This window comes from Juglans microcarpa x Juglans regia, chromosome 5D, assembly GCF_004785595.1.
Source record: "Juglans microcarpa x Juglans regia isolate MS1-56 chromosome 5D, Jm3101_v1.0, whole genome shotgun sequence".
NCBI classification, from domain to species: Eukaryota; Viridiplantae; Streptophyta; class Magnoliopsida; order Fagales; family Juglandaceae; genus Juglans; species Juglans microcarpa x Juglans regia.
Window position 1 is genome coordinate 6,270,543 of NC_054602.1, and position 9,798 is coordinate 6,280,340.

The window sequence follows — 9,798 nt, forward strand, 5'->3', positions numbered from 1 at the left end:
AAATTAAAAAAAATAAATATAAAATGAGTAGTAAGAGAGTAATAACCTTATCATTTTTCATACGCAATTAATCAAATTAATTTGTGGCCGCGTTTATACATATTTGAGTAATATATCTTTAAGCATACTTATTAATGTGACATGCATGTTTTAAGAATGACAGTATCTTGCTCCGGATGGTACTAAGGATTAATACTTTTAGCAATGGGTTCCAATAACGACGTTTTTGGAAGAAACAGGGTACCTGGAAGAAAGAGAGTCCGAAGGACTAAATATTTATAAGCTTAGAAAAGATACTGAAGGTTACAATTAACGTAATATAATTTATCGAATAACTAGTACTGCTCCAGGCTTGGTGTCCATTTAATGATTAATTTAAGACCAAGTCAATAAGTTAATTGGCGTCTTCTATAAATGAAAGATAAATATTTTAGCCACAAATTAGATATCTAACAAAAGTAAATTTATAAATTGATATGATTTGATGTTGAGTATTAAATTATAAATTTATTTTAATTGATATTAAAAAAAGTTTAACATATGATATGAAATTATATATGCATGTTAATTTGTGAAGAAAAATTTAATTGTAAGCAATTCTGCGCACTAAACGCGCACTCATTCAATATGATTGGTCAGAAAATAGATTTTATTGAAAACAATGCTAATTTGAATTTAGAATATGAAGGCAATAACATTAGTACCCAGATTGGTACACAAACTTGCTTGTACATAGCAAAACCCATTTGTATATTTATTTTTTATAGATCTGTTTGTGGGTATAGTACATCCAAGAAAGAAACAGGTAACATGAGCAGTACCAAACTTCAATCGAGAATTGATAAAGAAAATGCAAAAGGGTTAACGTTGTCTAAGCGATTATGGAAAATATGACAGGATGAAAATGAAAGTAATGCACAAACTACTTGAGCCTGGTTTATGGTAAAGGAAAAAAGAACATTTTTTAGCGTGCACTACCGATCATGTTGGATTTACGAGTCCCATATCGGACCAAAGGCAGGAATTCCAGCGGTTTTGCATGCATTGACAACGTCCCTACTTCCTTCTGGATTGCTGGTTACGATGACTACTTCTGCCCTCCAGTTTCTAGCAGCTTCAATGCTCAGTTGAGACACATTGGGACGTCCCAGCACTGCGGTATCATGGACAATCACCTTCTCTTTTGGCCATCCACAAACCATCTCTTTGATTTCCTTCCCAAAGTTTTGCTCGATTCCCTTCGCTACCCAAACCAAGCACACATCAGCTGAACTTTGCTGCAACAGGAATGATAGAAAGACGCAAATCCCCGAACCGGTTGCCACCAACACAACCCTCTCATACATGTTAACGAGGTAAGGCAGGCCCGCAAAGTGCACCTGTCGAACCCACAAATGGCTTGGAGGGTTCGAGACCAAGGACTTCGTGAAATCCCCAACAGCACCTGCTAGCATCATGTGCAGATCCTTGTCATCAGAAATGATGCCGAAAGCGTGCCATTCAGATAAAGGGGACGGACTAATCCTACCCAATATGCCAGCTTTCACTCCGCCCTCAAACTTGATGATTGAGGCGTGGCCTGACGGCGCAGAGACATTAACGGCTACTCGTCTCACGATCAGCCATGGCAAAATGATTAGCAGCGTGATGGCTGCTGTGAACCAGAACTCTTGCTGTTTAATCAGCCTGGAGCCCATATCATTCTTGTAAGATTTGGTTTTTGGATCATAAGAGATTGTGAGTATAATAAAGGCCCAGAGGAGAGCAAGAGCAGTCCACCCAGCAAAGCGATGCGTTCTTTCGAATGCATTGTGGTGGAGATGCCGGACGAGAGGGAATGCTGCCAAAGAAGACAGACAAAGAAGGCCAAGAATAGTGGAGGCCACACCTATAATGTCAGGTGACGTGTTTTCTCTGTCTTTGAGGGTGAGGACTAAGGCATGTACGAGCCATGCAATCGAGGAGACCCCGCAGCCGCTATGGATTCCACCAAGACTCTGTAGAAGAGATGTAGTCGCAGTCTTGAGAAACAGAGGGACCCATGGTCTTCCAAATATCTTCACCGCGAGCCGGAAAATAACACGTAGGAAGGCCTCGCTCCGGCAGAGCGTCAAAGCAAGTATGTTTGCAATGGAGAAGAGCGACGACCTGCGTCTTGCATATGGGAAATACCCTGTGGCAGCAAGAACTAAGCCAGTCATATTCAGAGCCAAGCAAACCGCAAAGAGTCGCTTGTACACTGTGAGCAACCCCTGATCGAGCAGTATAACCGATAGCCTCGAATTCTTTTGAGCACTAGGCTTTGATGGATGTTCGCGTTTGCTAGTGGCCAGAAGTCGAAGTGGGCTTTGCTTCTGTTTCTCCTCGTCGCTCCCTTCTTCCAGCACAGCCTGTAAGCTGTCTGTGTCTTCTTCGTGATCTTCATTTGGGTCAAGATCACAAAAGTGGCTGCTGGTTTTACTTAAAGACCTCTGAATGAAAGAAGTCCGGAACTCTCTAGAAGAGCTTTGCCAAAATATTGCGTTGCTTGGGGTCTCTTCCGCGGCTGGTATTTTGATGGCAAAGGGATCTGCACGAAGCTGCCGATTGATCTCAAACGCCACGCCTCGGCAGCTCGAAAACCTTACTGGGCTTAGCATATTTTTTTCCTACAAGAGCAAGTTATATAGAGAGAAAATGATCTATTGTTTGTGCTTTTGTTTTTGAGAACAAGTAATTTTTTTCATGTACGAGAGCTGAACACATGATGAGTCTGGGCATTAATGCCCATACACAGCTGGGGTCAGCCGGTGCCAGACTACTCAGAACTTGTTTACGAAGAGCCTTTAAGACAACAGGATTCAGCAGCGATTATATATCCAGCAAAAGAGTGCATATATATAATCCTCCATGTAGACCTGGTTTGGTTATTCAAATTATATCATCTCATTAATTATATCCTTCATCATTATTCTTTTTTTTAAACTCTCACATCAAATATAATAAATAAATTAAAATTTTAAAATTAAAATAATTTTTTATAATAATTTTTTATTTTTAATTTTTATCTCATCACATCTCATTTCATCTCATCTCATCTATTAACCAAAATACTGATTATAAGCGACGGAGCTGACCCTGTCTAAATCTTATGACTTTGATTTTGTAGACTTGGTTTACTTGATCCATATTTTCGACGCCTCCTGATCATTCAAAATTATTGAATAAGTACTGCTCTTGCCGCGACATTCTAACGATCACGGTACTATTGCCCTACAAAATTGACGTTAGCGCAAGATTGAGCAGTAAACATGGGCCCTCAGGGCCGGGGTTCTCTTGCGTGCAGGGAGAGAAAACTCGCCGCGGAGGCGGGGAAGAAATAATTGCTTGGTAACTGTATCGCTAATTTCTTATTAAAAAATAAAATTTCTCAGACATTTTTAATATTTAATAGAAAAGTATTATTACGATAGAATTAATATCAAATTAAGAATTTAATTTAATCAATAATATCCTTAATTTATTTTCATAATTATTAAATGATCTAAGTGATATGATTTTCATAATAATCAAAATATTTTCATATTCGTTATCTTATAATTATCATTGTCTCATAATTACCTCTTTGTGTAATAATAAATGATCAAAAAACTATTTGCCTATATTTTATTTATCTACTCACTACAACAGAATGTGTATTTTGTGACAGAGAAAACTGTCACAAAAAAATGGCAAACCGTCACCAAAAATTTTTGGTGACGGTTTGAAACCGTCACCATGACCATCACCTAAAGTGCGTCACAGAAAATATTTGGTGACGGTTTACTGTACAACCGTCACAAAAAATATTTTTAGTGACGGTTGGAAGTGTTCCGTTCGGTACAACGTTCGAACGTTCATTTTTTGGTGACGGTTATGAACTGTCATAGAAAATAACGTTCGGACATTATACCCGACCGATTGGCGTTCGAATGAGAGAAGTTGACGTTCGTTGGAGATCGTGTTCGAACGTATAAAATGTACGTTCGAATGTTAATGCGTCCGAACGTTAATTACATTAAACGTTCGAATATTTGTTCGAACGAAAACGTTAATGTTCAAACGTAGCGCGTTTAATGTTCGGACGTATACTCGAATGTAAACGAAGGAGCGTCCGAATGCAAGTTTTCTGTTCGAACGTTAGTCGCTTTACCGTTCGAACGGTTTGTTCGTTTAAGCGTGAGTACGTTCGAACGTATAGTTTAACGTTCGTACGATTCAATTGTATTTACGTTCGAACGTTTGTTACAGTGTGAACCAACGTTCGAACGATTTTTATTTACATTCGAACGTACAGATCAGAAATACTAATTTCATAAAATTTAAAAACATAATACCAATAGTATCATATTACATACCCAATTAAGAAGTAACAATGTCTTATAAAAGTACAAAATTAGATATTAAAACTAGTCAGAAATATTGATAAAAGTTATTTCTTCTTTTTCCCTCGCCCACGGGGATTTTGTTGCAACGACATAACACGTTCCATTTGCACCATCATCTCCCGTTGCACTTGCTCTTGCACTTCATTGCGTATTCTTTCCTCCTGGTCTCTCTGTTGGTCCTGCAAACGCGTCTCTAAATGAGACTGTCGTTCTAAGAGAGACTCTAACTCTTGTTGTCTGGACCTCATATACTCATTCTCACGCCGTGCAGCTTCTAAATCTGCCGTAAGATTATTAATTTGTGAAGCCGATGAGGTTGAGGAGGATGAACATTTATGCTTGATAGATCGTCCCAAACCTCTTGCCATACTAGACTGCGGCCCGAGCACTTGCGTGAATATGTCTATGTCACTAGGAGATGATTCCTCAGAAGCGGACTGCATCTCCAACATTTTGCTCTGCAATTTAAAAGGTAATGATCGTAAATAATTAGTAACGTATTAAAAGAAATAGAAATAAGAAATAAACTATTAAAATATTATATATCTATTTATTTAACAAAATTAACACTGCTTACATAATTATCTGCAGCGACAGGATCCATCCACTCACTATGCTCATTAGTGTGAGCAGCAGCATAGATATGAATGAGGGAAAAGTTTTCAGGATCATCACGTTTCTAAAAAAGCGAGAATATTAGCAATTTTAAAAAGATAATATTAGTACTTATCAGAAATAATATCAGGAAAATAAATGAATTCTATAATTTTTTAATTACCATTTTTTCAGCAAGACGATGGAATGACCTTGAACCGGCACGATGGTGGACAGTCATAACGGATCTATTCTGTGCATTTGTAGAACTCAAGTGCTACAAAATATATTAAAAATGTTAATTGTAATATGTATACATATAATATATAAAACGAATATGAATGTAAATAATTAAAAGAGATAAATGTAAAATACCTGATAATCTGGAGATGCGAAAAGATCACAACACTTTCTCCAATCATCTAACTTCATCTGCTGAAAAGGAGACTGCGCAGCCTCTTCCAACGTTTCAAACTTCTTGAAGTGGTCATGACATCGTCCTTTGTGACGTCGGAATAGTGTAGCCATCAACTCATTCACGGTTCTCAAATCCTCGCTACGGCCAAAGTCGAGGTCGAATTCATCCTAATAAGGGAATCAGGAAAAAAATATAATATATTAATCTAGGTTAAAAAAATGTACTGAAAAGTAAACTCACCAGCACACGACTTCGAATGTGCTCCTTAATCTCATTCGGAACATCTCGCCATGAGCGCACATAAAATGGAGCATAAGCTCGAACTAATGTGCCAATATAGGAGGAAAGCGCTGCTGCACTATCATCCACTCCTCCAGTGGAATTATCAGGAATTGTGACCTTCAGTTTACCATGCCTTCTATTTTTTTCAAGAGAGATTCCACGTGTATAGCCACGACCGCGACGTGCAGATGCATCAACTACATGATAATAGATATACTATAATTATAATTATATAGTTATTGAGAAAAAAGTATTAACTATATATATAATTATCAACGACAATATTTCCTTACTGGTAGGTGTCGACTGGCTGTTGTTCTCTTCTGTGTTAGCTTGATCTTCAGGAACGGATTCCTCGAGTGAGAAGTCCTCAATGGGTTCAGGACTTGGACTTGGAGGGAGGCACATTTCTTCGTTGTCGTTTTGGCGGCATTCTTGAAAATAATTAATTATATCAAAGAAAATTAATTAGAAGAAATTATGAAAATTCAAGATATTTTATACTCACCTATATGAATAAAATATTTAGTACTTTTATTCTTCAGATGAATTTTCCATGCTTGTTTCAGAATCTCCATCAATAACATCTTCATCATCATCATGCACCTCTTCTTCATCATCTCTATCCACCTCCTGCCCGGATTCTGATTCGTCTTCTTCTTCTGACTCGTCTTCTTCTTCTTCCTCCTCACTGACTTGAATTGAATGATCATTTAATACAGACGGGTCGAGATGTACGGGTGGGACATCATCTCTACACAAGGGGAGCAACTCGAGTGCACCGAGGTCAACAAACAAGTTAATACCCTCTCCATCTTCCTGGTATGCCTCAACAATCGGAGTGTCATCTTCATCTCCACTATACTCGTAATCTGCACCCGTTCCTGCTTCATATATATTTCGAGAAATAAATTTTTGTACGACTCGCCAAGTTATCTCCCCACTATCTTCATCAGCACTTTTCATTGGATCAATCAAGTAATAGACTTGGGTAGCTTGACAAGCCAATACGAATGGATCATCTTCGTACCATTTAGATGCAGTATTGACACTCGTAAAGTGATTATCCCTATGTATCGAAACCCGACCACCGCCTAGATCCCACCAATCACATTTAAAGACATATGTTACGGACCCACCCAGATATTTCAATCCGATAATATCACGTATGACACCATAATAGTCAATATCATCTGTTCCATGACTCCCCTCGACCAACACACCACAATTTTGAGTCTTTCTATTACGTTCACGGTCCAAAGTATGGAATCTATAACCTCGGACCGTGCATGCAGTATATCGAAGTGCTCTATTTGAGGGACCACGGGCCAATGCATACAATTCAGAAGAAATTGATCCGGGATCACGAGCACGTTGTTCCAAAATCTATAAATTGAAATAGATTATATTGATTATTTCATTATCCAGAGTTAAAAATTTCACAATATAACATATATATAATTTTAGTTCATACACGTTCTTCAAACCATCCGGGAAATTCTTCCTCGTGTCTTGCCTCTATATTTTCTACGTCTTCCGTCCTAAGTTTGTCCATGTGGTCACTGTTATAACATGTTGCAAAAGAAGTATATTTTGAGCACAACAATTCTAATTAATTTAAAGAAAACTATAATTATTCAAAGAAATGAAATGACATACCTAAGATAATCATCAATCTCTCGGCAGTTATTTAGCACATACCACCGAACTTTACCCAACTCTCCATCAATTAAATCGTAACCTGTTTGTGCACCCAAGGGTCGTACATTCTGGGAAAACACTGATAGCTCACGAGGAGGCGGAGTAGCAAGATCAGCATTTCGCTCTTGACGATTAAATCGTGTCTCAACACCACGAAGATATAGAGAGCAAAATGTTAACCATTCATCGTGTATATAGGCCTCTGCTATTGAACCCTCAGCTTTGGCTTTATTCCCAACAGTGCGCTTCAATCGACCCAAATATCTTTCAACTGGATACATCCAACGGAACTGCACCGGTCCACCCAGAAGTACCTCTCGCGGTAAATGTATTGCTAAATGGACCATGACATCAAAAAATGATGGTGGAAAGATCTGCTCAAATTTACATAGTATAGTAGCAATGTCTTCTTCCAATTTCGACAACACATCTCGATTTACTACCCGAGCGCACAAATCCTTGAAAAACATACATAGTTCAGATATGGCCACACGTACATTAGATGTAAGCTTCCCACGAATTCCCACAGGTAATAACTTCTGCAAAAATACGTGACAATCATGACTTTTCAATCCATTGATTTTCCAATCATCAGGACTCACGCATCTACCAATATTTGAAGCATAACCATCTGGCAACTTCACACCTTGCAACCATTTGCAGAAATCCATCCTCTCCTCCCTCGTCATCGTAAAACATGCATGCGGCATAACCACCCTGTTGCCTTCCACCCGTAAATGCAGATTATGTTTAATTCTCATTCTCTCAAGATCTTTCCTCGTCTTGATCGTGTCTTTCGTCTTTTTGTTAATACTCATCAATGTACCCAGTATATTATCACAAATATTCTTCTCTATATGCATTACATCCAAACTATGTCGCAACTTGCATGACGACCAATACGGCAAGTCAAAAAAAATACTACGCTTTGTCCAATTCAATTCTGGTATGGCTCGTTTTCTCTTGTTCTTTCCCCGACCTTTGCCAAAATTGTTCGCTCTAACATGTTCCGGTTGTTCCACTATCTCTTCTCCAGATAACTCTTTTGGTGTAATCCTATCCTCTACTCTCCCATCAAACTTGGCACATTCTCTTCTCCATGCATGATTTGCTGGTAAATAACGTCGATGACCCATGAAACACAACTTCTGAGAAAATTTTAGCCACTCACTAGCAGTTTCTTTATTACACGTCGGACACGCTAACTTCCCTTTCGTACTCCAGCCGGAAAGATTCCCATACGCCGGAAAATCATTTATGGTCCACATTACTGCAGCATGCATCTGAAAAGATGTCGACTTAGATGCATCATAAGTTCTAACCCCTGTTTCCCATAACTCTTTCAGCTCTTCAATCAATGGCTGCATGAATACGTCAATATCATTCCCAGGTGATCTAGGGCCAGGGATGAGTAAAGTTAACAAAAAGTTTGGCGCCTTCATGCACCTCCATGGTGGAAGATTGTACGGAATCAATACCACGGGCCAAGTGCTATAACTTGTACTCATATTCCCAAAAAGGTTGAATCCATCGGTTGTGAGTCCCAGGCGCACGTTCCGAGCTTCTAACCCGAACTCTGGATACTGATTATCGAAAGACTGCCACGCAAGTGAATCAGCTGGATGCCTCATATACCCGTCATTCTTAACTCTTTTCTCCTCGTGCCACCTCATATCATGAGCTGTTTTCTTACACATATATAGTCTTTGCAACCTAGGTTTCAAGGGAAAATACCGCAACACCTTAACCGGAACGTTTTTCTTACCTTTCCACCTCGACTCTCCACATACAGGACATGCTTGTTTCTCCTCGTTCTCCTTCCAGAACAATACACAATCATTCTTGCATGCATGTATGGACTTGTACTCAAATCCTAATCCCTTTCTCAACTGCTTCGCTTCATAAAAGTTCTTAGGCAATGCAGACCCTTCGGGAAGCACCTCGTTAAATAAGTCCAATACCATGTTTATTGCTTTCGTCGACATCCCACACAATGATTTAATGTGAAGCAACCGCACAATAAACGACATTTTGGAATGTTTTGTACAACCTGGGTAAAGCTCGCGCTTTGCATTTTCCCACAGTGAAGAGAAATTTTCACAATCAGTCCCTGATCCACCAGTTGAGGCATTGTCGTTAACCTCATCCATAAACATCCCAGCTCCAATGTCACCCAACATCTCCTCCATCTCATCATGCTCATAATCATCATCCATGTGCCGCAAATAATTGTGATGATCGTGCAATACATCTGCTGACCCTTCATACGGCTCACCATGCAGTACCCATCGCGTATACCCCAGATCCATACCGTTCACAAATATATGACGCTCTACTTCATCCAATCCTATCGCACACAAATTTTTAGACCCTCGACATGGACACTTAATGTAACCA

General features: G+C 39.0%; 1 pseudogene; it reads right to left on the reverse strand.

The window, feature by feature from the left end:
• Positions 1-937: 937 nt before the first annotated feature.
• LOC121266403 lies at positions 938-9,530 on the reverse strand (annotated as a pseudogene).
• Between the last annotated feature and the right edge of the window lie 268 nt (positions 9,531-9,798).